The sequence below is a fragment of the Callospermophilus lateralis genome, chromosome 4 (genome assembly GCF_048772815.1).
Source record: "Callospermophilus lateralis isolate mCalLat2 chromosome 4, mCalLat2.hap1, whole genome shotgun sequence".
Classification (NCBI taxonomy): domain Eukaryota; kingdom Metazoa; phylum Chordata; class Mammalia; order Rodentia; family Sciuridae; genus Callospermophilus; species Callospermophilus lateralis.
This window is the reverse complement of record NC_135308.1, coordinates 82,370,996-82,376,995: the sequence shown is the minus strand read 5'-3', so window position 1 is coordinate 82,376,995 and position 6,000 is coordinate 82,370,996. Positions and strand designations below refer to the sequence as shown.

General features: G+C 45.5%; 1 protein-coding gene across 1 annotated transcript in view; it reads left to right on the top strand.

The window, feature by feature from the left end:
* The first annotated feature begins 1,683 nt into the window (after positions 1 to 1,683).
* Positions 1,684 to 6,000, top strand: part of Grin2b (glutamate ionotropic receptor NMDA type subunit 2B) — a 398,278-nt gene continuing 393,961 nt past the window's right edge. The window contains exons 1-3 of the mRNA XM_076852688.1: positions 1,684 to 1,772; positions 2,134 to 2,366; positions 3,339 to 3,765. The gene's annotated coding sequence lies outside the window, so the exon portion shown is untranslated. The remainder of the gene's footprint in view (positions 1,773 to 2,133; positions 2,367 to 3,338; positions 3,766 to 6,000) is intronic.

The window sequence follows — 6,000 nt, the reverse complement described above, 5'->3', positions numbered from 1 at the left end:
CGAAATCAATTCAGGCTTGGTTGACTAAAAAAATATCCTCATAGGTGTGGGACTTGAGCTAGAACCTGAAGGGAGGGTACATTAAATTAGGTTGAGGGAATGTGAGAGTTCATTCCTCTCTCTCTACATTTGCAAAAATGAACTGAAGAGAATGGAATTGCTGGGTTCAGATAGGAAGGAAAAGAAAATGGAAAAGAATGGTATACAATTTCAGTGAAGGGGGTTGAGGCTAGGAAGGGGAAGGAAGGTAAGCTATGAGGTGAAAGAATAAAATACAAAATGTAGATTAAAGGTTAACCCATGCGGGTGGCTTGAGCGAACTCAGATCTTATTCTGAAGGTAATAGCCATTTATGGAAGACATAGAGAGTATTTTAGGAATACGTTCTACATCCTATACTCCTCCTGCAATCCGTGTTCTAACAACTGAAAATCTGAACATAGAGAGGCTGGGACTGGCTGTTGTGTATGGAGAAGCATAGCCACTGTGGAATAGCTATGCAGTTCTCCAAACAAGTGGAAGATCAGCCCTGGTGATCTTAGAAAAATAGCAAGACTGTTCCCGAGGAAGAATCATTTGCCTGTGAACATACTGTATTTATAATGCTTATGTGTTTGTGTGTGTGTGTGTGTGTGTTAAACATCTTAGATTCTAAGAAAAAGCCTAGCAAAACTCAAGAAACAAGAATTTGTTCAGTTGTACTGAGTGCTTTCTGGTCTATAGGACAGCACAGACACACCTGATTTCTTCTTCATAGACCCAAGCTCCAAGTTACTAGGTCTAACCATTTCACACAGCATTGCTTCCTGTGTGTTTGTAGGACTGCTTCTCAGGACTGTGGGTGAGAAGCCCATAGTATAACCCATATGAAAAGACTCCACCACTGTAATATTCTCGGTCTCTGAGAAGACAATGAATGAGAGTAAAAACCATGCATATATAACAAATTAATATTAAAACTAAATAATGCTACAGGTGATGAAAAGTGCAATTAAAATATAAAAGAGCTTAAGAGAGAGTAATGAATAGATGTTTGCCTTTTAGAGGGTGAGTTTGTAAATACTATAAAATCTAGTTTCATATGGGGAATATTCATTTGTCTCATCATCGTGTCTTCTCAAGACTTTTAAATAAGAGGATCCACTTTAAAACAAAATTACAAACTCCTCAAATCTTCACTAGCAGCCAGACAAACATACTTACAGCCTGTACTATACAGTTTAGCCTTTAGTTACATTTACCTTGCGTGTTTTCTATTGTGTCAACTGTCAGCCTTTTGGGGCTCAAAATAGATCTTAAGCTTCTTGAAGGCAAGAACTCAGCCTTAAACTGCGTCCAGCACACAAAATGCACTTGTGAAGCAAAGGCTGATTTATGGACAATAATGCAGGGGTCTTCAATTTCAAATTGCAGCTCCGCCTTTGAGATGCTTTCCGCAACCCAGCGCGGCTGCCCACCGGGGGCATTATCTAGCTCCCCCCACCCTAAGCAGCCCTCCCTCGTGCTGTTCCCCCCTGAGGCCAGGAGGAGGCGCCACAGACTCGGGTTAAGCCTTTTCCCCCCTTCCCACCCCACTTCCCCCAGCACATGACGTGGGAAGCTGCCTCCGCCAGAGTCTTAGCAATTGGAGTGAGGGGGTGAAGGGGTTTGGGGGTGGGGAGGGGTGGGGGGTGTGGAAAAAGAGGACACACGCTCGCACACACACCCCGAGAGCAGAAACATCTTCCCTAGCTTCCTGGGTTTCTCCTCCCACCAGAGCCCGTGTGTGAGAGGTAGGTAGGGGTGTGTGTGTGTGTGTGTGTGTGTGGCACGTTTCTGGGTGTGAGACCCAAATCCAGACCAGGCGACCTGTGCTGTCCCCGTGCTCCACCCCCCCCCCCAGTCGCCGGTGATTAATACCCATTTTTCTTATTCTCCCCCACCTCCCCCTCCTCCTCTTCCTCTCCCGCTGCCGTGCAGTTGACTTGCACAGCCTGCCCCCGCCCGCTTCCCCTCCCCCGGCTCCGATCATCACCAACTGGAATCTGGGCTCCTGCCTCTCCACCTCCCCCCACCTTTTTTTTTTTTTTTGAGAAAGGAAGGTCCCCCCCACCCCCTTTCAAAAACCACTTCCTTCGGCTTCTTCACCTCTAGGAAATCTCGGGGCTTCACTCTATCGAAAGTGCTCGTCAGGGTGATTCTTGATCACCACGATCCAGAAGTGCTGGCGTCCGAATGCATTTCCTTTTGCTTTGCAAAGAAGAGTCGTGAACTTCAAAACCTCCGAGACGGATCATTAATCCTGCTTTGCAGGAAAGGAAAACCCTCAATCCCCCGCCACCGGCCACCCTCTTCGGAGACTGCAATCGCCGAGGCACTCATAGCTGGTACGTAAATACTCGCTTTGGAGTCTTGTCTCAATTTGGGGGTTTAGGGGTGCCAGGCAGATAAAGGGTTGAAGCAGTGGAACCGTTAACCAACCTGGTATTAGGTAAAGCTCTTAAATCCAGCAGAATCCGGCACTTGCTAATTTGGACGTGGCTTTTTAAAAGGATTTTTTTTTTTGGGGGGGGGAGGAGAAGGGGTAGGGCTGGCCTTGGTCTTTCTGAGGGGGTTAATCCCTTCACCTAGCAGATAGGCTGGGCAGCGGTGCCCGGGGCCGGAGCCACGCGTCGCGACCATCCGTCCAATCGACACGTTGCAGGTGAAGCCCAGTGCGCTGCACATCAGCGCGGCGGCGGCGTGAGTGTGCGCGGGGGTGAGTGTGCGCGGGGGTGAGTGTGAGTGAACGTGGGGGCGCGTGCGCGTCGGGGGCGTGTGTGCGCGCGTGTCAGTGTGCCCCTTCCAAGAAATGCCCAGTGTGCACCCCGTGCACAATCAGACCCATTCAGCACAAGCCCGGGGTGGGAGGAGGCGCTGCTGCTAGAGACGATGGGGCGAGCGAGACAAACATGTCAGCAGCAATGCAGATGGGGCTGGGGGCCGCACTTGCTGGCGAGTTAAGTGGGGATTGTGTTTCTGCATGTGTGTGTGTTGCTGTATCGTGCCTCTGCTCCCTCCCTTCTTCCTTCCTTTCCACTTGCCTCCTTCACCCGCTCCCTCCCTCTCTCTTCCATTCAGGTTGGCTTTCCCACCTCTCATCCATGCCTGTCCCAGGAATGGTATAGCCAGACCTTTTCTGAATTATTTATAGACCGGTGCCAGCTGTTTTCAATTCCTCTCGTGTGCACTCTGTGGGAAATGCGGGGTTTCCTCCCCCTTTCCCATATAACGAATTGATATCTTTTTCGGAATGCATTTTTCTCACCCTCCGGGGGACTCTCAAATCAAACCCTGACCGCCTCTTTTTTCCCCCTTAGGAAGGGGACGCTTTGGGAATGACCATGCTCCACGGAGGAACGGAGCCGGCCCCCAGCTTCTCCACACAGATCCTCCTCCACTAAAGCTCCAAAAATCAAAAACCATAATTGCCAGAAGAATCCTTAAAAATATATTCCAGCCACTAACCTCACATGCAAACGGAATAATTACTCTGGATTCTGCATTGTGAGCTGCTCTCCATACCCTGAAATACCTTTGAATTAAATCTTTTTTCTTTGAATTTGCATCTCTTCAAGACACAAGATTAAAACAAAATTTACGCTAAATTGGATTTTAAATTATCTTCTATTCATTATCCTTCGTCTTTCTTATGTGGATATGCAAGCAAGAAGAGGAGACTGGACATTCCCAACATGCTCACTCCCTTAATCTGTCCGTCTAGAGGTTTGGCTTCTACAAACCAAGGTAGGGCAAATTTTATTTTATTTTTTCCTCACCTGGGGTAGGGATTCTTTGCTTTATCTGTCTCTCAAGTGGATCTTTTTGGAAGAAAAGATAAGGAGATACCAAAATAATGCTGTTTGGGAAAAAAGGCTTATCACAAAGAGGGAAATCTCCCATATTATACCCTTTCCTTCTCTCATCAAACAGGTTTTGGGTTTTGGGGGGCATTGGGGGTGGATATATGTAGGCACAGAATATGTTGGAAGACATACGATATGTATGTGTGTGTGTATATATATGTACACACACACACACACACACACACAGGCAGCCGGGAGACCTGTGTGATTTTCTAGTTAAATCATTTTATTCATCCAGAGCTAAGCTATGATTTTTAATGGGAATCTAGAATTTTTTTTTTTTTCCCCAAGCTGGCTTTACCCCCTTGCCATCTTCATGCCTTTCTCCCTATCTCCTGTCTCTACCTTTCTAGGCATCTCTTTCGGTACCTTTTAAAAATTAAAAATAATGACTGAGATTACTGTGATTGTTGCCCTGGAGTCCACTCGCTGTCTAAAGGTTGACACTGGGCCCAGAGATCCCAGGAGGCCTATTGCAGAGGGGCAGGTCTAGATGGGGAATCGGGCGGGTCTAAGAACACCTGGAATTGAAGGATGCTGCAGATTAAGAGGACTTAAATCTTGAGCATGAAAAGAAGGAATTCAATATTCTGAGCATGGAAAGAAGTCAATATTCTGCTTTTAATTTATATTTTTTGTGTGCTATTATTTTTGAGCTGTAAATTTCTCCTTCTGTCTACACATCTATTTATACCCACACATCCTCCAAGCAAACTGTTACTTCCACACTCTTGCAAAATGGCTATCTTGCAGAGTTCTAAAATGCTGTGCATGTGGAAGGGGTGCAGAATTCGACACGTGAGTCTTTGTGTTAAACAAAGAGATGTGCTGTTTGCATGTGTTAGTCTTGTGCCCTCAAAAAATAGAATTAATACTTTAATTTTCCCCCTTTAATCAATTTTTACAACATGTGAAATGTGGTTAGGCAATATTTTAATGAACTTGAAAACAGAAATAGCAGGAGAAATGGAAAAGACTTAGCTAATGACTCCTCTGCTAGTCACTCAGGCAATCCAAGACAACTCCTGAGAAAATCAGATCATTCATGGGCTGGAGGGCCATCATGGTGAACAGGCTGCTCCTCTTGCTCCACTGACCATACATCCCCAAACCATGAAGGCATCTGAATGCAGTAATTAAAATGGGTTAAAAGTCTTCAAAAATATGTAGCAGAATCATCAGCATCAATAGTCTTCCTAAAAGTATTCTTTCTTCCCACAAATCTTTTTTTCCTGGTATTTAAAAAAAAAATAACAATCCTTTGAAACAATCCCAAAATACTAATGGGATGTGGGGGAAAGTAGTAGAAGGTCCTATTACTCAAGATGACCATGGATGATAGTTCTTTATTGTCCAGAAGGGATGGAAATAATCCAAATTTACTGTTCCTCTTCCTGAGGTTTCCAGTTTTTTTTTTTTTTTTTTAGCTTTTATTGCTGAAACGCTAATCTGTAACCATGGTGTAATCAGAGTGAGAGGGTGGGATCCCAATTTGAACCATGTTGTCACCATGTCTACAAATAGCTGAGGTTATCTGGTGTGTGCTCACCTTAGAGACACCTGAGCTGGTTCCCCATCTGCTTCTATTCCCTCAAGTGGGAGGATGAACTCTTAATTTTACTTCAAAATAGAACAGAGGTATGGGTGAGAAAGGCAGTTCCATGTGCAATGATTTCCTACAAATGGACGGACAAAGAGAGGTGGTATCCATAGGGCAGGCACATGGTCCCTTTTGCATCCCTGGTGCATATGACAGCACTTTGCAGTGAGTAGGTCCTTCAGAATGTTCCTTGGTGATGAGGCCTTTTGACAGCCACCTCATTTGTCTTGAATGCTAATGGGATCAAGCCAAGTTGCAGGCTGTCCTTAGTTGGCCCAAAGACTAGGTGAAGGAGAGGAGGTAAAAAGGGGAGAGTGCTGAGAAAGATAAGGAAAAGGGGGTGAGAAAGGTGTAAAGAGAAAGGAAAGGTGATACAACTAGAAAGGACTCCTTAGGATTCAAGGAGGAATTGCCACAGGTGGTCTGTACCTTTTTGACATCCAAAGCCTATTTGGAGACCTGGTGTGGAGGCAGGTGTTACCTATCCTTGTGGACAATGTTCATGAAACTGTGACA